At 47.9% G+C, this 24,136-nt stretch overlaps 3 non-coding genes and 3 pseudogenes across 3 annotated transcripts; all 6 read left to right on the forward strand.

Moving 5' to 3' along the window:
- Positions 1-875: 875 nt before the first annotated feature.
- LOC143486593 (U2 spliceosomal RNA) lies at positions 876-1,088 on the forward strand (annotated as a pseudogene).
- Positions 1,089-1,682: 594 nt separating this feature from the next.
- Positions 1,683-1,801, forward strand: LOC143486172 (U5 spliceosomal RNA). Its single transcript, XR_013123169.1, has one exon. It is a non-coding gene; the product is annotated as a U5 spliceosomal RNA (small nuclear RNA).
- Positions 1,802-1,971: 170 nt separating this feature from the next.
- LOC143486628 (U2 spliceosomal RNA) lies at positions 1,972-2,063 on the forward strand (annotated as a pseudogene).
- A 4,089-nt stretch (positions 2,064-6,152) lies between these two features.
- LOC143486621 (U2 spliceosomal RNA) lies at positions 6,153-6,317 on the forward strand (annotated as a pseudogene).
- Positions 6,318-16,152: 9,835 nt separating this feature from the next.
- On the forward strand, positions 16,153-16,340 carry LOC143486585 (U2 spliceosomal RNA). The gene has a single exon (XR_013123547.1). It is a non-coding gene; the product is annotated as a U2 spliceosomal RNA (small nuclear RNA).
- Positions 16,341-16,997: 657 nt separating this feature from the next.
- Positions 16,998-17,116, forward strand: LOC143486173 (U5 spliceosomal RNA). Its single transcript, XR_013123170.1, has one exon. It is a non-coding gene; the product is annotated as a U5 spliceosomal RNA (small nuclear RNA).
- The last annotated feature ends 7,020 nt before the right edge of the window (positions 17,117-24,136 follow it).

The following is a 24,136-nucleotide window of genomic DNA, read 5'->3' on the forward strand; positions in this document are numbered from 1 at the left end:
CAGCCAAAAGGTTTGGATAACCGGCTGCAGGATCTGAACTGGCGCTGCGTTCACAGCAGACTGCCAGTCAGGGACGTGTTGTATAGGCACGGGCTCACTAGGCACCCGCGTTGCCCGCGCCCCGACTGTGCGGATGACGAGACCCTCCGGCACATTTTTTGGGAGTGCGGGTATGCACGGGCGACCTGGAAGAGGGTAGCCGGCCTTTTGAACACACTGGACCCGCAGTTCGTGCTGACTTTAGATAAAGTCTTGCGGGGATGGTCCCACGGGTCCAGGACGCCCTTCTTGTCCCGGATGTGGTTGGTGGTCAGCATTGCGAAGCGTGAACTTTGGAACGCTCGGACCACCCTCATCCAAAAGGGGACAAACTTGGGGCCTGTGGGTTTGTGGAGATGGATTTGTGGAGATTTGCGTTTTAGGAGGGAGCATGATGTCATCCGTTGGGGCTACCACGCGGCGAAAGAGAGGTGGAAGGGCCTCTTTGAGCTGTAGGCCCACGGGTTGACTCTGCCCCCCCTGGTGGTCTGAAAAGACCACCATTTTTGTATTTTTATTTATCTGCATGAGGGAGGAGATTTTAGCCCCTTTTATTGGTTTATTCGGTTGGGGCCCAGGCACGGCCGTATATGAGAAGCGATTTTAACCACCACGGTTGTATTTAATGATTGAGAAGTATTGTGGATGTGGATGGTGGTTTATGAGATGACATGGTTTTAAATGTTCTTAAAGGGTTTAATGAATTGTTCATTTTATACACCTGTATTGAGCATTTTAGAGACCATGTGTCTCATTCTCCCCTCAATGGACTTTCATGGATTTTAAGAGGGGAGACAATTATTACGGACTTTTATTCTTATTGTGTGTTTTATGTGATAGTTTGTTTATTGTTATGATGATTATTGTTGCCGTAATAAAAAGGAAAAAAAAAAAAATCTGTTCTTATCAGTTTAATATCTGATACGTCCTCTATATGAGGACTTCATATTAAATGGATTTTTAGAACAGGGAGGCGAAACAGGGGCTTGCCCCGTTCGCCCCACGCATCGACCTGGTATTGCAGTACCTCCAGGAACGGTGCACCTTCCTAAACGTGTGGAAAAGAAAGAGTTTGTTGCTGGTTGTATGGTATGATCAGCCTGTTTATTTTAATGAATTTGTAATATGTGTGTGTGTGTGTGTGTGTGTAAATATATAAATATGTGTATGTGTGTATATATATATATATATATATATATATATATATATATATATATATATATATATATATTATAAAACTTTATTTTTACATTTGTTGGTTGATTTGTCTGTCTGTCTGTCTGTCTGTCTGTCTGTGTGAATAAATAAAACAGCAGCCAAAAGCGCTCACTCCTTAAAAAAAACAGAATAAGTAAGAATGAAGGGGAGTGAGTGGTCTCTGTCTCTCTCACTGCCTTGTCAGCTGGTCACAAATGCAGTGCGAGCGGAGGCCACTCCCCTTTCGGCGATTGTTACTGTTTTTTCCCCTTCTCTCTCTCTCTCTCTCTCTCCATTATAGCCTGCCAGCCCTGCCTGCCTGCCTGCCTGCCTGCCTGCCTGATGTTGCCAGCAAGCCACAGCCCCGCAGGCTCCTCCCTTGTTACCGCGAACAAACGAGCTAGGCTTTAGGTTGGCGTAGCGGGACGCCTGAGCCTACATGGCTATAGCTCGGGTTTCTCTTCATTCACGCACAAATCTTTCGCCTTTTACTAAAGATTTCCGTGGAGGGGAACGTCAAAGAGTCAAATTGATTTTTTGGAGCGCTCTGCCTCCGGGCAGGGCCGCAACAATCTGTACAATGAGAATGTGTATAAACGTAGGGGTGGGCGTGGCACGAAGGGTAGAAGGGTGAGCGTGCGTACGTACGGCCGGAAGGAAGGAAGGGCGCTGTCTCCGCGGAGGGGAGGCCTGTGCCGGCGAGGCCGGCGCCCAGGCCAGCGCCCATTTCAGGTTATCGCTTCTCGGCCTTTTGGCTAAGATCAAGTGTAGTACCGTTGACCTGATCGATGACCTGATCTGCCTTATACTGATTAGAGACACCATCTGCTATGCGAGAAGCAGAAACATTCGGTTGCTAGTCCTAAACTTAGACTTTGAGAAAGCGTTCGATCGGATCTCGCACCAATACCTCTTTGAGGTATTGCAAAAAATGGGTTTTCCGGATAGGTTTATAGCGTGGGTGGGTTTGCTCTATAAGGATATCACGAGCAAAGTAATTGTAAATGGGCATCAGTCAAAGGCAATTAATGTATGCCGGGGCGTCCGTCAGGGGTGCCCGCTATCTCCCCTCCCTGTACGTGGTCGGGGTGGAAGCACTTGCACAGGCTTTAAGACACGACACAGGAATACAGGGGGTCCCCATACCAGGAAGTGGGGGCCAGGAGGTCAAATGTGTATTCTACATGGACTACGTTAATGTTTTATGCACAGACATAGAATCTGTGAAAAGAACTTTCAGAGCAACTGAACGCTATGGGCAGGCAGCAGGAGCTAGATTGAACAGGACCAAATCATTGGCAAAACTATTTGGACCATGGGGGAATGAAGACTTGAGTGGATTGGACTTAACAGTCAAAACAGGCGACTTGAAAATTCTGGGGGTGTGTTTTGATGGGGAGGGGGGAGGAAAAGGGAATTGGGTAGGACTTTTAAACAAAGTGCGGCAACGGCTTGGGTTTTGGAGAATGCGGAAGCTGACATGGGAAGGGAAAATCCTGATTCTAAAGGCAATAATCCTACCATTGTTTTTATTGATTGCAACTGTTTTTATGCCCCCAAGAACTGTTCTTTTAGGTGCTGACAGAGCGATGTTCTACTTCCTCTGGGGCTCTAAATGGGAGAGGCTGAGGAGGGACATAACAAAGAGGCTACCGGAGAAAGAAGGAAGAGGAGTACCAGATCTATACTCCTTCTTGGGATGCTGTTGGGTGGCAGCACACATGAAATACGGGACCGGAGAGGGTGGCAGTAAGACAGAAGCTATGGTGAAATACTGGCTGGGGTCCTACTTGCGCCAGCTGAAACTTTTTAAAGTGGACTTGAGAAAGCCAGTGGCTTTCAATCTGCCGGATGTGTATGTTCTTATGCCAAAATTTTTAAAACACTTTAGGTTGGAGGGCCTGGGCAAAGCAGGACTCACTAACCACAGGACAATGTTGGCCCAGATCAGAAGCCAGGAGCCGGTATGCTTGGTGCGAGGGATGGGAGAGAGGGAGTCTCGACAGGTGTGGGAAAAAGCGACCCACCCGTCCCTCATCAACAGACATAAGGACCTGTCCTGGCTGGCGGCCCATGAGATCCTCCCGGCCAGGGCTGTTATGCACTCCCGGGGCATGGCAAGGAACCCGGTATGCCCGTGGCCAGGGTGTGGCGCGCCAGAGTCAGTGAGGCATGCGCTCTGGGAGTGCAAGGGCGCCCAGGACCTGTGGTCAATCACCGGCGCCCTATGGTGCCCATGCCTGCGAACAAGGGATCCCATCACGCTGACGTACCGGTTAGCGGTACACGGGGTGGGCTGGGACCGGTGCACGGATCGGACCGGTTTTGAAAAACTCTGGCCCACCCTGAACGGCATAAAAGACGCCATATGGGTTTCCAGGAACTTGTTTGTGGGGAAGCGTGTGTGGATGTCTATGCAAGACCAGCTCGAACTGGTAAAGAACATAATGCGGGAGTACGTCGCACATCGCCATATGGAAGGGGGCGCCGGGACCACAGACTAGGTAAGGTCTTGGGCGCCGGCAGCCCTGACTGCACACAGGGGCACCCCGACAATCGGGGAGCTGTGGGGCCTTGGTTTAAGAGGGTCTCCTCTGAGCCGCCTGGCCGGGGCAGGCCGAAGGAGAGATGAGAGGATTGGGTGGGTGGGCATACCTGCCAGTAGACATCCCACTGACGGTCTGGGACTAAGATTGTTATTTGGCTTTAGGGATCGGAAACATTGTTGTATGCACTTATTTATTTTACCTAGTTGTGTATTCATGCTCTGTGCTCCAAATTGGCATAGGATTGTGGACTCTGGAAAACATAAGTTTGGACCTGCCATTTTAATCTATATATGTACCAGGATATCCTTTTATACAGTATATGTTTTAAAAGTCAATGATTGTACCTAACTTTGCTTGGTGACAATAAAAATTTGAAAAAAAAAAATCGTTGATTTTAGATTCTTTATCTAATTTTAACAATTTTACTACAGCTTTACATGCAGATTTTATTGTGATTTTACTAACTTGTTGTTCTGCTTGTGTTTTAACAGGAGGAGGACTGGGCGGAACCTAATGAGCACCTGGTCTGGTGGCATTGTCCGCCGACCAAACGCTTGGGAACTGCCCAGTTTCTCCTCTCTGTTTTTAGGTCCAGCTCGTCCCACCGTCTTCAAGGAACCCGAGTGGCCAGGAACATCTTTGCCCCTGGAGGACGGCCGGAGGAACTGCGGGCTCCCTCTGCTCTGGGTCTCTCGGCAGGGGAGAGCAGAATGGCCGACGGCGGGACTGGGGGACCGGCGCTGGGTGGCAGTCGGCCGGTCGAGGCCCTGGGGCCGAGGTCAGCCTTCTTGGCGGGACCTGGTTTGGGAGCAGGTGGAGGCCTGCTCAACACGGCCAGGTTCTGCTGGGCTCCCGGTGAGGAGAGGATCCCTTTCATGGAGAGGGTCCTCTTCATACGGGAGGTGCTGATGGGGGCCCTGGGGATCGGGATCGATGACCTGATCTGTGCCCAGCGCAACAAGCCCTCAGTCTTCTTTGAGGTCACCTTCTCCTCTGCCGATGTGTACCAACGGATCCTGGAGAAGAGGGATGAGCTCAAAATACATCCCTTGGGGAAGCGGTTTGTGGTTGAACCTCTGTGGGGGATGGGCCGCATTGTGGTAACCACCCACATGTTCAACCCATATGTCCCCTCGGAGCATATCCATAGGTTCCTCCAGGCCTACGGGGAGGTCCACCCGGGGGAGAAGTATGTGCGGGATGAGCTGGGGGTGTGGAATGGGCGCCGCCAGTTTATAGTAACATTGAAGAACGGCCGGGGGGGGTGATGCATCCTCCCGCGCAGTTTGCCTTGGGCACTAACCGAGGATATCTGTTTTACAGGGGTCAGCCTGCCCATTGCAAGGTGTGCCGGGAGTATGGACATAAAGAGGAGGACTGCCCGGGCCGGAGGTGCTATAACTGCCTGGATCCTGGACATGTGGCCCGGGACTGCAGGGATCCCCGGAGGTGTAGACGCTGCCGCGGCGAGGGACATTTGGAGCGCTCCTGCCCCAACGCTCCACAGTCATATGCTTCGATGGTGGTTCGGGGCAGGGGCGAGGAGGCCGCCGCGGCTACCTCCGGGGAGCCCCAGCCTACAACATCAACAGGGCCCTCAGCCGGCCCCAGTGCTCCAACGACTAGTGGAATGGGGACGGCAAAGGGCAACCATGAAGGAGAAGACAACGGAGCAGTCCTGGGTGAAGAGGAACGCCGGCGGGAGGGGGAGGTAAGATCAACCTCAACATCTCACCTGTTGTGTGCTCCCCCCCCAGAGAGATGGGTCCAGGCTGGCCGGGCAGGCCAAAAAAGCTACTCCCGGCACTACCAAGAAGAGGATGAGGGTGGGGCTGACCCCTCCCAAGGAGGCCCAAGGCAACAATAAGAAGAAAGCACAGGAGAGGAGGACAACCCCCCCACCCCCCCAGGCGGAAGAGGCGGCGCCCGTGGGGCCCAAGGCTTCAACCCCGAGGCAGAGCGTGTGGGAGAGCGTCATTTGTATGGGGAGCGTGGTGGAGCATGTTCCCCTGTCAGAGGACAGTTCAGAGGACGGGGGAGCGGCTCGGGACATGGACAACCCCCCTGTTTTATGACGAGGACTTTATGGACGAACTTTTCCCTCCCACACAGGGCCCCACCACACTTTTTAAGGAGGACCCCAGCCAGCTCTCACTTCCATCTTAAAATGGGACTAATCTGGTTGGGGGACCAAGGACAGCAAGTTTTTTTATATTTTTATATCTGCATGTGTTAATATTACTTTAGCCAGCCGTGAAGTTTTATATCATGTGAATGTATATTGTTGATTTTTATGGAAACATTTTATTGAAAATTGTAAAATTTTGATTATTGAATAAAGGAAAAGAAAAAAAAAAAAAAAAAAAAATCGCTTCTCGGCCTTTTGGCTAAGATCAAGTGTAGTATCTGTTCTTATCAGTTTTTATACTGTTTTTGAATTTTTACTACAGCTTTTACATGCCGTTTTTTATGCCTGCATTTTAACCTCTGTTTTTCTGTGTTTTTAACAGGAGGAGCCTGGGCGGAACCTAACGAGCAATCGGTCTGGTGGCATTGTCCACCGACCACCGCTTGGGAACCGCCCAGATCCTCCTCCTGTTTTTAGGCTCGTCTCGCCGGCTTGGAGGATCCCGGGTGGACTTCTGAACATTCCCCCGGTGGTCAGTGGAGGAACTGCGGCCTCTCTCTGCTCCGGGTCTCCCGGCAGGGGTGGAGAGGATGGCCGATGTGGGGCCGGCGCTGGGTGGCGGTCAGCCAGCCGGGACCTCGGGGCCGACGGCAGCTTACCCTGCAGGGCCTGGCTTGGGAGCAGGGGGAGGCCTGCTCAATACGGCCAGGTTCCGCTGGGCTCCCGCTGGGCTCCCTTCATTGAGAGGGTCCCCTTCATAAGGGAGGTGCTGCAAGAAGCTCTGGGGATCCCGGTCTGGGACTTGATCTGCGCTCAGCGCAATGGGCCCCAGGCCTATTTTGAGGTAACCTTTAACTCTGCCGAGGTTTACCAACGTGCCCTGGGGCGGAGGGATGTGCTGAAGGAACATCCCGTGGGTAAACATTTCGTGGTTTAGCCCCTGTGGGTGGAGGGCCGACGGCTAGTCACCACCCACGTGTTCAACCCGTATGTTCCCACGGAGCACATCCGCAGGTTCCTCCAGAATTACGGGGAGGTCCACCCGGGGGAGAAGTTTGTGCGGGACGAGCTGGGCGTCTGGAATGGCCGTCGCCAGTTTTTTATGACTTTTAAAGAAGACGGCCAGGGGGGTGTGGTACATCCTCCAGCCCTCTTCTCCTTGGGTTTTAACCGTGGATATTTGTTTTACAGGGGTCAGCCCGACCACTGCAGAGGGTGCCGGGAGTAGGGACACAAGGAGGAGAGCTGCCCGGGCCGGAAGTGTCACAACTGTCTGGACCCGGGACATTTGGCCCGGGACTGCAAGGGCCCCCGGAGGTGCAGAAGATGCCGCGGTGAGGGACACTTGGAGCGCTCCTGCCCCAGCGCTGGCTTTTCCTATGCGTCGGCGGTGGCAGGAGCAGGAAGACCACTGCGGCGCCCTCCGGGGAGGCCCCAACGGGACCCCCGGCCGGGCCTGGAACATCAGCAACAGCAGATGAGGGGATTACAACGGGGACCGGCCGGGGAGACAACGCTGATGCAGTCCCGGGTGAAGAGGAGCATCCAAGGGAGGGGGAGGTAAGGAAGAATCCTACTCACTTGTTGTGTGCTCCCCCTCCCCAGAGAGACGGGTCCAGACCGGCCGGGCAGCCAAAGAAGGCCACTCCCGGCACCTCCAAGAAGAGATCCAGGACAGGGCTGACCCCTCCCAAGGAGGAGGGGGGACGACGAAACAAGGAGAGGAAGTCCACCCCCCCACCCCCCCAGACCGAAGAGGCGGTGCCCAGACCGTCACAGTCTTCGACCCCAAAGAAGACAGTCTGGGACAGCGTCGTTTGCATGGGGACGGTGGAGGAGGACCCCTTCCCTCCAGAGATGAACACAGAGGGAGAGGAAGGCCCAGTGGAAGGAGGGGATTCGACATCAAGAGAGGAGGACAGCTCTGAGGACACAGAGGGGGAAAGCCTGTCCCCCTTCCCGCCACCGGGGCCCTATACGCCCATAATGAGGACTTTGTTCCACCCGGCTGGGGTAAATGCAAGAATGCGGGCAAGACTGCAGGCACATGGGTATTCTGATCGTGAGATCTATGCGAGAGCTAAAGCTGACATATTAGCAAATAATACAATGACGGAGGAGGAGTATGTGAAAGGAAAATGGGTTTTTATGCCAAAGACGAAGTGATGAATTTTTATGTGTGCGTTTTATTAAACTTTTATGTGGGTGTTTTAGGGATTTGAGGCAGAAATCTTAACTGGTTTTAGTTGTCAGATTAAAGCCGACATGACTTTTTAAATTCCAATTTAAGATTTCAAGAAGCTAGTCTTAAACCTATGTTTTGTTTTGTTTTTTGTTGTGTGTTGTATGTGGGATGAAAAGGAAATATTCTTATGATGGTGTTTTATTGTATTGACTGTGAAATGATGAATAAAAATGGAAAAAAAAAAAAATTCCATTTTCCATTTCAGGTTATCGCTTCTCGGCCTTTTGGCTAAGATCAAGAGGACGAGACTGGGATCGACCTTTGGAGCTGAAGGCTTTTGCTAAAAAGCTGCAAAGGAAAACTTCTTGTCTGCACGGTTAGTGTGGCTATTTTCAAGGTTCAAAATAAGGTAAGTGGATTTTAGAACTGTTTTAGGAACTCCTTTTATTGTAAGGTTTAACTAAAATTTGTTCTTAAATTCGTTCTTAAACTTGTTTGGAACCCTTTTACAACCTTTTTAGACTGATTTTTAGCTATTTATTGGACTATTTATTGGGCTTTTTAGTGAAATTTTAAAGTGGTGGTGCCTCCATGTCGGCTGCTCGTGCCGGCACTAGGAGGCACCACAGTGTGCGCTTCTCTTTTACACCTAGAAATGACGGAATAACGATACCCTCTAGACTTGATTTCTCCAGGAAATATGTGCAGGGAATCCTTGGGGCCAGCCCAATAGAGTTAAATTGTATTATAACACTCCCTCAGAATAAAGGGTTCGATGTAAGTTTTTTCACAGCGGCTTTTTTGAACACGTATTGGGTGAGGTTGCAGGAGCTGAAGGAACATTTTGAATTGTTTAAAATAGAAAAACTGACTGATTACACAAGGAAGGTGGCGACAGTACGGATGTTTAATGAGACAGTGAGCCCGGAGGATATTTGTGCTTGGCTAGATAGATATTGCACTGTTACAGGTAATGCAGTTAAAATGGTCGACGAAGATGGTATATGGACGTGTTCTTGGCATGTACCGATACAGCAATGGGAGGATGTGAATGGATACATGGGGTTAAAGGCTGTGCCACAAACAATTGTACTGGTGGAAAATAGGGGTTATATTTTTATCAAGGGATGCCGAAAGTGTGCAGGAGGTGTGGGGAAATGGGACACTTAGCGGAAGCATGCTCCAAAGTCTTTTGTGGTAAATGCAGGGAAATTGGGCACACATTCGAGAAGTGCCCAAATGGCAGAAAATGCAACTTGTGTGGAGCTGATAACCATCTTTTTAGAGATTGCCCACAATCGTTTGCAAATAAGCTTAGAACAACAAAGATGGCCGCCCAGCATGGTGCGCAAGGAGAGAAGATGGCTGGGGAGAAGAAGCAGGAAGGGGAGGAGCCAAGGGTGGAACCAGCAGGGAAAACTCCACCCCCTCCCCAGGCCCAGAATAAATCGGAACAGGCAAGAGAGGGGCCGGCCATGCACAGAGAGGAGGGAGGGGGAGGGGAACAGGATAAAGGGGTGGGGCTAAGTAGAAGGGCAAAAAGAGACAAAATGGCGGAGGACAGCAAGGCAAAAAATAAAATGGCCGACAAACGGAAGGAACCAGAGAAGGACCCAGAGGTAAACCCACAGTTTGAACAGTGTGTAGAAAGTATGGAGGAGGGATTTGGGGGGGGGGACAACGTTTTTATTTCACCCCCAACAGCAGGAGAGACAAGTATACAAGGATCAGAGGAGGAGCTGGACACCTGGCTCCCGAGTGCCCAGGTAGGAAAAAGGCCGGCGGAATCTCCTTTGACGGACGAGATGGAGAAAAAACAGAGAGCTGCAGCGGACGAGGACACCCCGCCATCAGAGAGGTCAGACCCTTGTTGGCCGGGCGGCTCTCCAAACAAGGTCTCCTTCCTGCATCTACCAGGGAGGGAGAGAACCTCAACCCCTGACCGAACAGAGGTAGAGTATACCCCAGTGCTGGATTTCTTCCACCCCAGCAGGAAGAAAATGGAGGTGGTCTTAGGAATTAAGGAAGACGATTAGTTTTAATGGATTTTATTGTTTTAAAATGTATTATCTTTGTATGACCATGATGTTGGGTTTTTTCTTCCTTTTAAACGTGCTCATGTCTCTCACAATCGTCACCATAAATGTGAGAAGTGTGAAGGCACCCCTAAGAGCACAGAGTATTCATTTTTAGAAACAGTAAATGCAGATGTGTTTTTAATACTAGAGTGTGCGATCCCATTTCTGAAATCCTACAGAGAGTGGGAGCAGCGTTGGGCTGCAGGTCCCTCCCTCTGGAGTGGATCGCACTACAACAAGGCCGATGGTGTTGCAATTTTAATTAAGAATCCTAGGATTGTGGTGAAGGACTGCACCGTGGTGAGGGATGGGCGGGCCCTTTTAGCCAATTTGCATTTTTTAGGGAGGGATTTTAAGGTTTTAAATGTGTATGGTTTTAATGAAAAAGAAGAAAGGTATGAATTGTTTGGGGATTTGCAGCCCCACATGCTGGGGAGGGTCCCTTTGATAGTGGGCGGGGATTTTAACTGTGTTTTAACTGGGAAAGACAGAAAAAATGTGGGAGATGGTTTTAAATTAGATCAAACGTCTGGGAGATTGACCAACCTGAAAGTGGATTTTAAATTAGTCGACTGTTACCGGACCATGCATCCACGGGAGGAGGGCTTCACCTGGTCAAGTGGTGATGGGTCCCGGGCCTCCCGCATAGACTACATCTTTACTCGTGACTGCCCACCATTGGATGCTAGATTAACTCCTACTTTTTTTTCAGATCACGCCATGCTATCTTGCACCTTATCCTTTCCCACAAATGTGACGGCAGGGGGAGGGCTGTGGAAGCTGAACTGCTCCCTGTTGTTGGAAGAGGAAATAAGGGAAGACTACAGGGAGCAGTACAAGCTTTGGCAGTCCCTCCAAGACTTGTACAGTACACGAGCACAATGGTGGGAGATGGTTAAGGGGAGGACCAAGACTTTTTTTAGAAGGGTGGGAAGTTTTAAAAAGAAAAAACAGGAAAGACGCATGTTGGGGCTGCAAAAGCGACTACAGAGGTATTTTAATTTGGAAAACCATGGTCACGACTTCAAAGATGAGATAAAACAAGTAAGAGAAGAAATGAGGCTTTTAATGGAGGAGAAGAGCAAAGTACATATTATGATGTGTAAAGAGCAGGAAGTAGAGGAAGGAGAAAAATGTACGCGATATTTTTTTAAGAAAACAATAGCACGGGGGGGAGGGATTACCGAATTAAAAGAAGAGAACCAAACAATGAATACAAATCAAGGGATCATGGGGGTGGTGGAAAAATTTTATGAGGTAAGTCAGGGGGGGAATTCTGAGGAATTAGTGAGAGAAGGTGTAATAATGGGAAATGAAGACCAGAGGCAAGGTGGAGACATGGTAAGTAATGGGGAGATGGGGGCAAGGGCAGCAGAAAATGTTGAAACACAGGAGGAGGATGTTTTACCCTGTGCACAGGTGGCGAAACGAATGGAGGAATCCCCTTTGGCAGATCCCAGGGAGAAGACGACGCGAGCCGAGGAAGAATCTTTGGATTCCCTAGATCTCTCTAGAGATTGGCCCTTGGCGTCGCCAAATAAAATATCTTTTTTAAATATTCCAATTAGGTCATCAACACCCCAGAGGAGGGCTGAACAGCCTGAAGAACAACGAGAACAAAGAGGGCAGAAAAGAGAGAGACCAAAGAAAACAGGAGATTAAAGAAGAAGCGGTGTCAATGGTAATTGAGGAAGAACTCGGCTTGAGGTGATGTATATAGACAGAGGTTTTGACCATAAAACTACAGGTATTTAAAGGATTTCTTAATTTTGTCTCATTTTACTTATAGCTCAAGGTGCCTCTTTTAAACTTTAACATGGAAATATTGGTTTTAATTATTTTACACATTTTAATGGCTATTAAAATTTCCACCATAAATGTTAGAAGTGTGCGGTCACAGGTAAGGGCAGAGAACATTTTAAGTTTTTTAGCAACAGGGGAGGAGGATGTAATCCTGCTGCAAGAATGTGCACTGCCCTTTCTAAACTCATACAATGCTTGGGAAGAGAAGTGGGGGAGTAAGCCATCGTTTTGGAGTGGCTCAAATTATAATAAGGCAGATGAAGTGGCGATTTTGATTTTAAACCCTAACATACGCTTCAAAGAGAAAAGGGTGATTCGAGACGGGAGGGCGATTTTGGCAATTTTGGATTTTATGGGAGTAGAGTTTAAGGTGATAAATGTATATGGCTATGCAGAAAAAAATGACCGTTTTAAACTTCTAGAGGAATTGCAATTGCATTTATTAGGTAGACAGCCATTAATTTTAGGGGGAGATTTTAATTGTATTTTAACAAAAAAGGATAGAAAGGGGGTGGATATGGATTTTAAATTGGACAAGACATCACGGAGGTTACAGGCCCTAGTGACTGATTTTAAACTACGTGACGGGTACAGAGAAATACATAGCGGTGAAGACGGATATACATGGTTTAGCGCAGATGGCTCGAAGGCCTCACGTATTGATTTTATGTGGCTAAGAGAGTGCAAGATTGAAGATGCTGTTTTAATCCCAACCTTCTTCTCTGATCATGTTAAGCTGCTATGTGTTTTAACATTACCTACAGAACCACTAGTAGGGAAGAGCTGATGGAAACTAAATGTGGTACTAATGGAGGATGAAGAGGTAAAGGAAATGTACAGAGAGGAGTACAGAGGCTGGCGGACCCTACAGGACTGTTTTAAAAACAAAGCAGAGTGGTGGGAAATGGTGAAAGATAAAACACGGGTTTTTTTCCAGGAGGTGGGGAGGAGGAAAAAGCAAAGGGAAAGAAATAAGATAAAAGGATTACAGAAAAGACTTCAGAGATATTTTAACTGGGTAAAGGAGGGGTATGATTGCCATGATGAGATCCGAGAGGTTAAAAAAGAAATGATAGCGGTGGTTACAGAACAAAGTAAGGGGGTGATTTTAAGAGCGAAGGAGAGGGAAGTGGAGGAAGTGGAGCGTTGTACGAGGTTTTTCTTTTAAAAAATTATAGATAAAGGGGGAGGTATAACGAAATTAAAAGATAAAGAAGAAAGAATAGTGGAGGGAAAAGAGGAGATTTTAAGGGTGGTAGAGAGCTTTTATTCTGACCTCTAAGGAGGCAAGAATTGATGAACAAGCCTTAAAGGAAACATTAGAGCTATTACAAGAAAAGGTAAGTGAGACGGACATCTTAACGAAGAATTTGAATAGAATGGAATTAGAGAATTGCTTAAAGGGTTTTAAAAATGGAAAGGCACCCGGTCCAGACGGGTTGCCTATAGAATTTTATAAATGCTTCTGGGACATTTTAGTACGGGACTTATTAATGGTTTTTAATGAATTCGAGCTTTTAGAAAAAATGCCGGGGAGTTTTAGAGAAGGTTTAGTCACTTTGATTTTAAAAAAACAGGATAGAACGGAGCTGAAAAATTGGAGGCCGATTACCCTATTGAATTGTGACCTTAAAATATTTAGCAAGCTTTTGTCGGTACGTATGTCTAAGGTTTTAAAAGAAATAATACACCCGGACCAAGCCTGTGCGGTGCCAGGACGGAAGATAGCGGACAGCCTCGTTCTGATTAGAGACACCATCAGCTACGCGAGAAGCAGAGATATTCGGATGATTTTGCTAAATTTAGACGTTGAAAAAGCATTCGACCGTATCTCGCATCAATACCTCTTTGAGGTATTGCGAAAAGTGGGCTTTTCGGGGCGGTTCTTAGCTTGGGTGGGTTTATTGTACAGAGATATTACTAGTAAAGTGATGGTAAACGGGTTTACAACAAAAGCGATAGATGTACGTCGCGGTGTCCGTCAGGGATGTCCGCTATCTCCGCTCTTATATGTGGTGGGCATAGAGGCACTCGCACAGGCCTTGAGAAGGGATGTAGGAATACAGGGAATTAAAATACCTGGGAGCGGAGGACAGGAAGTAAGATGTGTGTTGTATATGGATGATGTAAACGTCATATGCACAGACAGAGAGGCAGTAGGAAGAACTTTCGCTCTCACCGAGCGGTACGGGCAAGCAGCAGGTGCCAAATTAAATAAAGAAAAATCAACAGCGAAATTATTTGGACCATGGGGCACAGAGAAATTAAGGGGAATGGAGTTGGTTTTAAAAGAAACAGATATTAAGGTTTTAGGAGTGCGTTTTGATGTAACAGGGAAAGGGAATGGGAACTGGAAGGAAATCTTAAATAAAGCAAGGCAAAAGATAGGGTATTGGAAGACGAGGACGTTGACATTGGAAGGCAAAGTTTTAATAATGAAGGCTATAATTTTACCTCTGTTTTTATTGGTCTCTACAGTTTTTATGCCACCGAGGTCTGTGCTGTTGGAGATTGACAGAGCTCTTTTTTACTTCTTCTGGGGGACCAGATGGGAGAGAGTGCGACGGGAGGTGCTGAAGAGGCTACCGGGAAAAGGAGGAAAAGGCGTCCCTGACCTCCACCTCTTCTTGGGCAGCCTCTTCGTGGCAACACACAAAATATGGCACAGACAAAAAAATGACAAAGACAGGGTGTATGGTCAGATTTTTAATGGGGTCATACTTAAGACGTTTGAAGGTGATTAAAATAGACCTAAGGTTACCAGTGGCCTTTGAGATGCCAGAAGGTTACAATTTTATTCCCAAGTTTTTAAAACATTTTAATTTGGAAGATGCCATTCTAAACACACTTGTAAACCATAAACAAATGATTTCTTATGTACAGGAGCAACAACCAGTGTGCCTGGTCCGTGGTCTGGGGGAGAAAGAATCCCGGCAGGTATGGAACAACGCTGCCCACCCAACTCTCACAAACGGACATAAAGACGTGTCCTGGATGGCGGCCCATGAGATCCTCCCGGCCAGGGCCGTTATGCACTCCCGGGGCATGGCAAAAAATCCCATATGCCCACAGCCAGGGTGTGGCGCGCCCGAAACTGTGAGGCACGTGCTCTGGGAGTGCGACGCCGCCCAGGATCTGTGGTCAGTAACCGGCACCCTATGGTGCCCGTATCTACGAGCAGGGGAGGTCCAAGAACTGTGTTACCGAAAAGCGGTTAACGGGGTGGGCTGGGGCCCACATGTCACACCAGCTGTTTTTAAGAGGCTCTGGCCCACCTTAAACAGTATAAAAGACGCCGTGTGGACCTCCAGGAACCTGCTCGTGGGGAAGCACGTGGAGATGACCATACAGGGCCGACAAGAGCTGGTGCACAAAAGGCTGTATGTGTACGTCACATTGCGACAGACGGATGGGGGTGCCGGGGCCACAGGCTAGGGAAGATCTTGGGCGGCGGCGGCACCTGACTGCACACAGACCCCCCCCGAAGTCTGGGGAGCAGTGGAGCCATGGTTTTAGAGGATCTCCTCTGGGTACCAGAAGGACAGGTAATATGTGTCTTTCTTTCAGAGTGGTGTGACAACCAGACAAAGGCAAGCTGGGGGTGGTACAGGAATGCCGGTACACAGACAGAGACTAGGACGGGTTTTAAAGAGGCAGGAAGGAAAATTTTAGGGGGTAAAAGTGGTTTTCATGTTGGGGAGAGCAACTTCCATTTTAAAGTGAATAACAGAAGGAAAAGTGTAACCTTGTTTTATCTACTTATTTATCTATTGTACTTGTTTTTAGTTTCTTGTCCATGGAAATCAACACACTGGTATGTGATGGGATGCAGCAGCATGTGGGAAAAGACCCCTCTAGTCCTTGGTGTGCAGGCAAAGTTCATTTTGTGGAGTGGAATGTTTGTGTTTATTGTGTACACTGTGCAAAGGCGCCCTCAAGTGGTGAGAAGGAGAAAGGCTGAGGCCTTCCATGGAGCAGACCTGTGGAAACCAGGAAGGAAGACTGAGTAGTATTTTGCTCTTTTATTGTGGACAATCATGTCGATTATGGAAACAAAGGACACTGACACATTCACCAGAGACAAAACTTTTATTTAAAAAGAAAAACAAATGACCATAGACCTTTTATTATATACATTGTATATTGTATATATATTCAATTGTGTGATGTGTGATATATATGTTGTATGACACAATAATAAAAAAAAATCTGTTCTTATCAGTTTAATATCTGATACGTCCTCTATATGAGGACTTCATATTAAATGGATTTTTAGAACAGGGAGGCGAAACAGGGGCTTGCCCCGTTCGCCCCACGCATCGACCTGGTATTGCAGTACCTCCAGGAACGGTGCACCTTCCTAAACGTGTGGAAAAGAAAGAGTTTGTTGCTGGTTGTATGGTATGATCAGCCTGTTTATTTTAATGAATTTGTAATATATGTGTGTGTGTGTGTGTGTGTGTGTGTGTAAATATATAAATATGTGTATTATATATATATATATATATATATATATATATATATATATATATATATATATATATATATATATATAAAAACTTTATTTTTACATTTGTTGGTTGATTTGTCTGTCTGTCTGTCTCTGTCTGTCTGTGTGAATAAATAAAACAAAGCAGCCAAAAGCGCTCACTCCTTAAAAAAACCAGAATAAGTAAGAATGAAGGGGAGTGAGTGGTCTCTGTCTCTCTCACTGCCTTGTCAGCTGGTCACAAATGCAGTGCGAGCGGAGGCCACTCCCCTTTCGGCGGTTTGCAGTTTTCCCTCCGTTTTTGTTCTTTTTTTTTTTTTGAGATTGTTACTGTTTTTTCCCCTTCTCTCTCTCTCTCTCTCTCTCTCTCTCTCTCTCTCTCTCTCTCCATTATAGCCTGCCAGCCCTGCCTGCCTGCCTGCCTGATGTTGCCAACAAGCCACAGCCCCGCAGGCTCCTCCCTTGTTACCGCGAACAAACGAGCTAGGCTTTAGGTTGGCGTAGCGGGACGCCTGAGCCTACATGGCTATAGCTCGGGTTTCTCTTCATTCACGCACAAATCTTTCGCCTTTTACTAAAGATTTCCGTGGAGGGGAACGTCAAAGAGTCAAATTGATTTTTTGGAGCGCTCTGCCTCCGGGCAGGGCCGCAACAATCTGTACAATGAGAATGTGTATAAACGTAGGGGTGGGCGTGGCACGAAGGGAAGGGTGAGCGTACGTACGGCTGGAAGGAAGGAAGGGCGCTGTCTCCGCGGAGGGGAGGCCTGTGCCGGCGAGGCCGGCGCCCAGGCCAGCGCCCATTTCAGGTTATCGCTTCTCGGCCTTTTGGCTAAGATCAAGGGGCGGAGACAGCGATCGACCCTTTGGGGTTTGAGGGCCTTCTTTTATAGATTGCTCTAGGAACCCAGAGGGAATATTTTTCTTATATGGTAAAAGTGGAGTGTGCATTAATTTGTGTGAGTTTTTTTTTCTAAATTTGTAGGTTGCTGTGGTTTGGGATAATTCCTGAACTAAGGTAAGTCTTGTTTTTTTGTCTTTGTCCTTTTACTTGTAAAGCCTTTTAAATCTTGGGATTTTATCTTTTTAGGATTTTAGGGGTTTTACAGGTAGATTTTATTTTATTTTTTTTAGAGAGTTAAGCTGTGGGTGCCTCCATCATGTCGGCCACTCGGCCAGGCATGAGGAGGCACCACAGTGTGCGTTTTTACTTCAAATCAGACAGTGAGGAAAAATTGTTGCACATGTCACGCTTGGATTTTTCAAGGAAACTGTTACAGAAGGTTTTGGGTTTTAGGCCAGAAATGTTGAATTGTATTATAGCATTACCACAGAACAAGGGTTTTGACGTGAGTTTTGGGACACCGACAATGTTAAATAGATTCTGGACAAAATATGAGGAAATGCAACAGCATTTTGAGATGTTTATGTTGGAAAGGTTGACGGACTATAATAGAAAGGTTGTAATTGTGAAAATGTTTAATGAGACTGTATGTGGGGAAGATATCTGTGCATGGCTAAGAAGATTTTGTAATGTGGTAGGGCCACCCATGAAAGTGTTAGACGAAGACCGTATATGGAACTGCGCCTGGAGAGTCCCGATAAGGCAGTGGGAGGATGCAAATGGCTACATGGGTCTGAGGCAGCTACCTCAGATGATAGTGTTGGGGGAAAACAGGGGGTATATTCATTACCAGGGAATGCCTAAGACATGCCGTAAGTGTGGTGACATGGGGCATTTGGCAGAGGCTTGCACTGAAAAAATATGCGGGAAATGCAGGGAAAGAGGGCACACATTTCATGAATGTACCAACGTGAGAAAGTGTAATCTCTGTGGAGAGAGTGACCACCTCTTTAGGGATTGTCCTTCGTCCTTTGCTAACAAACTTAAAAAGGCAAGGAGGGAGGAGGAAACTCATGACAAGATGGCCGAAAACAAAATGGCCGAAAAGCAGCATGGCCCAGAGGTAAGTGAGGGGGAAGGAGAAGAAGGGGCGGGGCCAGAGGTTTTGGCGGGAAATGTAGCTCCCCAGCCTCATGAAGTGACCACTCTGGAAGCTAGGGGGAGTTCACACCCCGAGCAGCCAGAGAAGAGTCAGGGGGAGGAAAGGGTGGTGGAACAGAAGGGAGAAGTAGGAGTAGAAATGGAGGAAGCCACTCCATCCTTACTGCAAACAGGGTTTGAGGTAAGTATGCCAGAGCTGGAGAGTGAACTAGACACCTCACTCCCAAGTGCACAAGTGGGAAAAAGACCGGCAGAGTCCCCATTAATGACAGAAGAAAAAAAACAGCGGGCCACAGCGGATGAGGACACTCCTCCTTCAGAGAGGTCTGACCCCTGCTGGCCGGGTAGTTCACCGAATGAGGTATCTTTTTTACACTTACCGCCAAGAGGAAGAGAGTCGACTCCTGACCGACCAGAGGTGGAAGACATTCCCGTCTTGGACTTCTTTCACCCTGGCAGGAGGGAAATGGAAGTAGTTTTAGGGATTGATGTGGACTAGTTTTAATGGGTTTTAATGGATTTTATTGTGTTGAAATGTTCTGGCTCCGTCTGTTTCTAGGTCAGCCCAAGATGTTGCAGTTTTACCTTTTATTAAATATACTCATGTCTCTCACGATCGCCACTATCAACGTGAGGAGCGTGAAGGCACCCATGAGAGCACAGAGTGTTTTATCCACATTGAAGGATATACAGGCAGATGTGTTTTTATTACAGGAATGTGCAATCCCCTATTCCTCCAACTATGGAGAATGGGAGCAGCAGTGGCTCGCAGGCCCCTCACTCTGGAGTGGGTCATACCACAACAAAAGTGATGGAGTGGCTATACTGGTTAAGAACCCCCAGATCTTGGTGAAGGGCAGCACCGTGGTGAGAGATGGGCGGGCCCTTTTAACAGACTTGACGTATATGGGGCGGGGTTTTAGAATTTTAAACGTGTATGGTTTTAATGATAAACATGAGAGATGTGAGTTATGGGAGGAACTGCAGCCCCATTTAGTAGGTACAATGCCATTAATTGTGGGAGGGGATTTTAACAGTGTATTATCAAATAGAGACAGGAAAACGACAGGGGATGGGTTTAAGTTGGACAAATCCTCTGTACAACTGGGTAATATGATCAAAGATTTTGTTAGTGGACTGTTTTAGGAAAGTGCATCCAAGGGAGGAGGGTTTCACCTGGTTTAGTGGTGACAGAGCCCGTGCCTCCCGGATAGATTATATTTTTACACGTAATTGCCCGCCCACGGATGCTACATTAATGGCTATGTTTTTTTCAGATCACGTTATGCTCTCTTGCACTGTGTCTTTTCCCATGGGTGTGACGATAGGGGGAGGGCTCTGGAGGCTGAACTGCTCTCTGTTACAGGATGAGGCGCTGGTGGCAAATTACAGGGAGCAGTACGGCCTCTGGCAGACCCTCCAAGACTGCTTTGAGACGCGCGCACAATGGTGGGAAATGGTTAAAGGACAGACCAAGACTTTTTTTAAAAGGGAAGGCAAGAGAAAAAAGGTAAGAGAGAGGAGACACAGGATGGGGCTGCAGATGCGTTTGCAGAGGTATTTTAATCTTTTAAATTTGGGCTATGATTTCAAGGAAGAATTAACAGAAGTGAAGGAACAGATGTCGGTTTTAATGCAAGAACAAAGCAAGGGTTTTATCGCACGGTGCAAGGAGCAGGAGTTGGATGAGGGTGAAAAGTGCACCAGATACTTTTTTAAGAAAATAATGGGGAGGTCGGCTGGAATAACAGTTTTAAAGGATGGGGAGAGGGAAAGGACTACAAACAATGAGATAATGGGGATGGTGGAAGATTTCTATGATGGACTATATGCAGAGAAAGAAGTTGATAGAGGAGTTATGAATGAAGTCTTGGGTTTTATAAACCAGAAAGTCAAAAGACCAGATGCGCTGATTCAAGATTTTACAGTTTTAGAGCTAACAAAATGTCTTAAAGGTTTTAAACAGGGGAAAGCCCCAGGGGAGGATGGGCTCCCAGTAGAATTTTATAAGACCTTTTGGGATATTTTAGTAAACGACCTTTTGACAGTTTTTAATGAATTTGAAAACCAGGACAGACTGCCAGACAGTAGTAGAGTAGGGATAGTTTCTCTCTTATACAAAAAAGGCGACAGGACAGACTTAAGAAACTGGAGACCTATCACTCTTTTAAATTTTGATGTTAAACTTTTTAGTAGGCTTTTAGCACAACGCATGGCGACAGTTTTAGAGGACGTGATCCACCCAGATCAAACTTGTGCAGTTCCAGGGAGGAGGATCACGGACAGCCTAGTACTGATCCGGGACGCCATCTGTTACGCGAGAGACAGGAACATTCGGTTATTGGTATTAAATTTAGACTTTGAAAAAGCATTCGACCGAGTCTCGCACCAATACTTGTTTCAAGTATTGCAGAAAATGGGTTTTCCAGGGAGGTTCTTAGGTTGGGTAGGGTTGCTCTATAAAGACATCGTGAGCAAAATTAGAGTAAATGGGCACCTCTCCAAAGAGCTTAGTATATGCTCTGGTGTACGGCAGGGGTGTCCGTTATCCCCCCTCTTGTTCGCAGCCTGCATCGAACCACTGGCACAAGTCTTGAGAAGGGACACTTGGATCAGAGGACTGGACCTGCCAGGTGGACTGACAGCGACCTGTACTCTCTACATGGACGACGTGACACTCTTATGTAAGGATTTTATATCGGCCCAAAGGGCTTTGGACCTCGCAGAGTGGTACGGAAAGGCTTCCGGCGCAAAGTTGAACCGAGGCAAATCAGAGGCCCAGCTCTTTGGGCCATGGACAGAGACACGTGCAGAGTTGGATGTAAATTTTAAAAGAAACAACATTAGGATTTTAGGGGTAAAATTTGACAAACAGGGTGGCGGACAAGGGAATTGGACTGACATGTTAGGGAAAGTTAGCCAAAGAGTGGGACTGTGGGGACTCAGACGGTTGACTCTAGAAGGAAAGATTTTAGTGATTAAAGTTGCTGTTTTACCTCTGCTTTTACTGCTTTGCTCTGTTTTTGGTCCACCAAGGTATTTCATCCTGGGCCTGGAACGGATCCTGTTCTACTTCCTGTGGGGTTCAAAGTGGGAACGACTTAAGAGGGAGCATGTGAAAAAAAGACCAGAAAATGGAGGAAAAGGACTACCAGACCCCTTCTTGTTTTTAGCAAGCAAGCATGCAGCCCTACATATCAAACATGCCATTGCTGCGACACCCAACAACAAAACGGCCGCCATGTCACGTTATTGGATGGGGGGTTATTTAAGGCGTTTGGGAGTTTTAAAACTGGATCTAAAGACACCAATTGCCTTTAAAATGACAAAGGAATATGTTTTAGTTCAGAAGTTTTTAATGAAATATGGTTTAGAGAAACAAGATGTAGAAGTTTTAACGAATGCCAAAAAATTGGTTTTATGTGTGCAGGACCAGGAGGAGATGTGCCCAGTAAAGGGACTGTCGAGGAAGGAGGCAGCCCAGGTCTGGAAGAATGCAGCCCACCCCGCCCTTCGGAACACAGACAAGGATAGAATTTGGCTGGCGGCTCATGAGATCCTTCCAGTCAGGGCGGTGATGCACTCCCGGGGCATGGGGCGGACGGCCAAGTGCCCACGTCTCGGGTGCGGTGAGTCCGAGACGGTGAGGCATGTGCTCTGGGAGTGCAGCGTGGCAAGGGACCTGTGGGCCATGATCGGCCCCCTGCAATGCCCGAGCCTGCCAGCAGGGGAGGTCCTCCCGCGTGAGTACCGGGTAGCGGTGCTCGGGGTGAGCCAGGGCCTGGAGAAGTTGCCCAAGTTGGATTTTGAGATGCTCTGGCTCACTCTCAATCGCGTTACCGCCGCTCTGTGGACCTCCCGCAACCTGTTGGTGGGGAAGCGGATGACGGTGCCCCTGCACGCACTACATGGCATGGCAACGGCAACTTCCAACATCGCTGCAGGTGGCGCCGGATCACGCCATTTGGAGGAGGGGGCCGAGGTCACACGCAGGGGGGTCCCTGCCACCACCAGCCCGGGCCCCCGCCGACGTACTCTGAGGAACTGGTGAGTGTTCTGAGAGAGTACAGCGGGCAGAGGGAAGGACCTCCGCTGGCCGCAGGGCGGAGGGCGGTGGCTGGGTGCCTCTTCCTCACACGCTCCTCCTGGGAACCCACAGCAAATTTAGTATAAATTTGGTTGTAATAAGTATTCCACTTTTAGACCTGTTTTGTCTTATTCATCTAGGTGTTTTATGATCTTTGCGACACTGCCTTATTGTGCCTATTTATTTGTTTTATATTTAATTATTTATTACCCCTGTCCTCTGTTTTTAATTGGGATTATGTCTTTTAATATGTCTGGTTTTACCTTTTACCTTTTCTATGTGAAACAGTTTTTTTATCTGAAATGATCCCTTTGAACAGTTGGCATGCCCCGCCCCCTTTTGGTGAATCACAACTCCCAGGACTGATAAAGGACAATGATCCCTCAAAGACTAGTCAAGAAATACAACGAATGATCCCTCAAAGTATAGCATTTGGGTGAAACTTTGGGTCTGTCGTCCTTGAAAAACTTATGGACAATCTTGAGGAATGAACAGGATAAGGCTAGTGACAGAAAAACAGAAATGCATGCATTGTGAACACTTTTATTCGTGTTGTATGTGCATAAATTTCTTGTTGTGAAAAATAAAAACATTGTAAACCAAAAAAAAATCTGTTCTTATCAGTTATTGCATTTTGTGGTGATATTACATGTTGTATTTTATGTGATTTTAACTTGTTGTCTTTTTTTGTCTTTTAACAGGAGGCGGCCTAGTGGGGACAAATTGTGGGAGTGGCTGGTGGCATGACCGCCGCCCTCCCTGTGAAACCCTAGGTTTGCCTCTCTGTTTTTAGGTCTGGCCACTGTGGACGGGCTGTGCTTGGGCTCCTCATTTTAGGAAAGGTGTTCACAGGGTGAACTGAGGTGCAGTGCTTGGTGGCTTGTCCGCCAGCACCGCATGGGATCCCTGTGACGCCTTTTTTAGTTTTTCCTTTTTTGTTGTGGTTTTAAAATTTTAGTTGATTAGGTATATTAGGGCTCGTCTCCGGATCTCCTCTGGGCGGACCAGGGACTGTGGACGGATCGGCTAGGAGGAGAACTGCCCGGTACCAGGCCCTCCCGGGAATGGCAGACCAGGCAGCTACGGCAGCCCCTACCTATTCGGCTGTGGCCTCCCGGGGCACGGCGCAGGCAGGAGAAGGACGGGCCGAGGCCTCAGCGGGCGGGGGGCCTCCTCCAGTGGGACCGAGCTGGGTGGGGGGCGGAGGCCTCCGCAACACGGTTCGGTTCCGCTGGGGGAGCCTGGGTGGGGGGACCGGTTTTCCTGAACGGGTCCCCTTCATTCAGGAAGTGCTCTTTGAACAGCTGGGGTTGAGTGCCAGAGACCTGATCTGTGCCCAGCGCAATGGTGCGGCTAAGACGTTCGAGGTTACGTTTTCCTCTGAACAGGTCTATGCAAGGGTCCTGGACCAGGCAGTTAAGTTGCAGGACCATCCGCTGGGGAAGCACTTTAGGGTAGAAGGACAGTGGAATATGTACCAGCGGATGGTCACCGTTCACGTTTTTAATCCGTATGTGACAGCAGATGCCGTCCGCAGGTTCCTGCAGCAGTATGGGGATGTCCGGCTAGGAGAAAAG

This window comes from Brachyhypopomus gauderio, unplaced genomic scaffold, assembly GCF_052324685.1.
Source record: "Brachyhypopomus gauderio isolate BG-103 unplaced genomic scaffold, BGAUD_0.2 sc44, whole genome shotgun sequence".
NCBI lineage: Eukaryota > Metazoa > Chordata > Actinopteri > Gymnotiformes > Hypopomidae > Brachyhypopomus > Brachyhypopomus gauderio.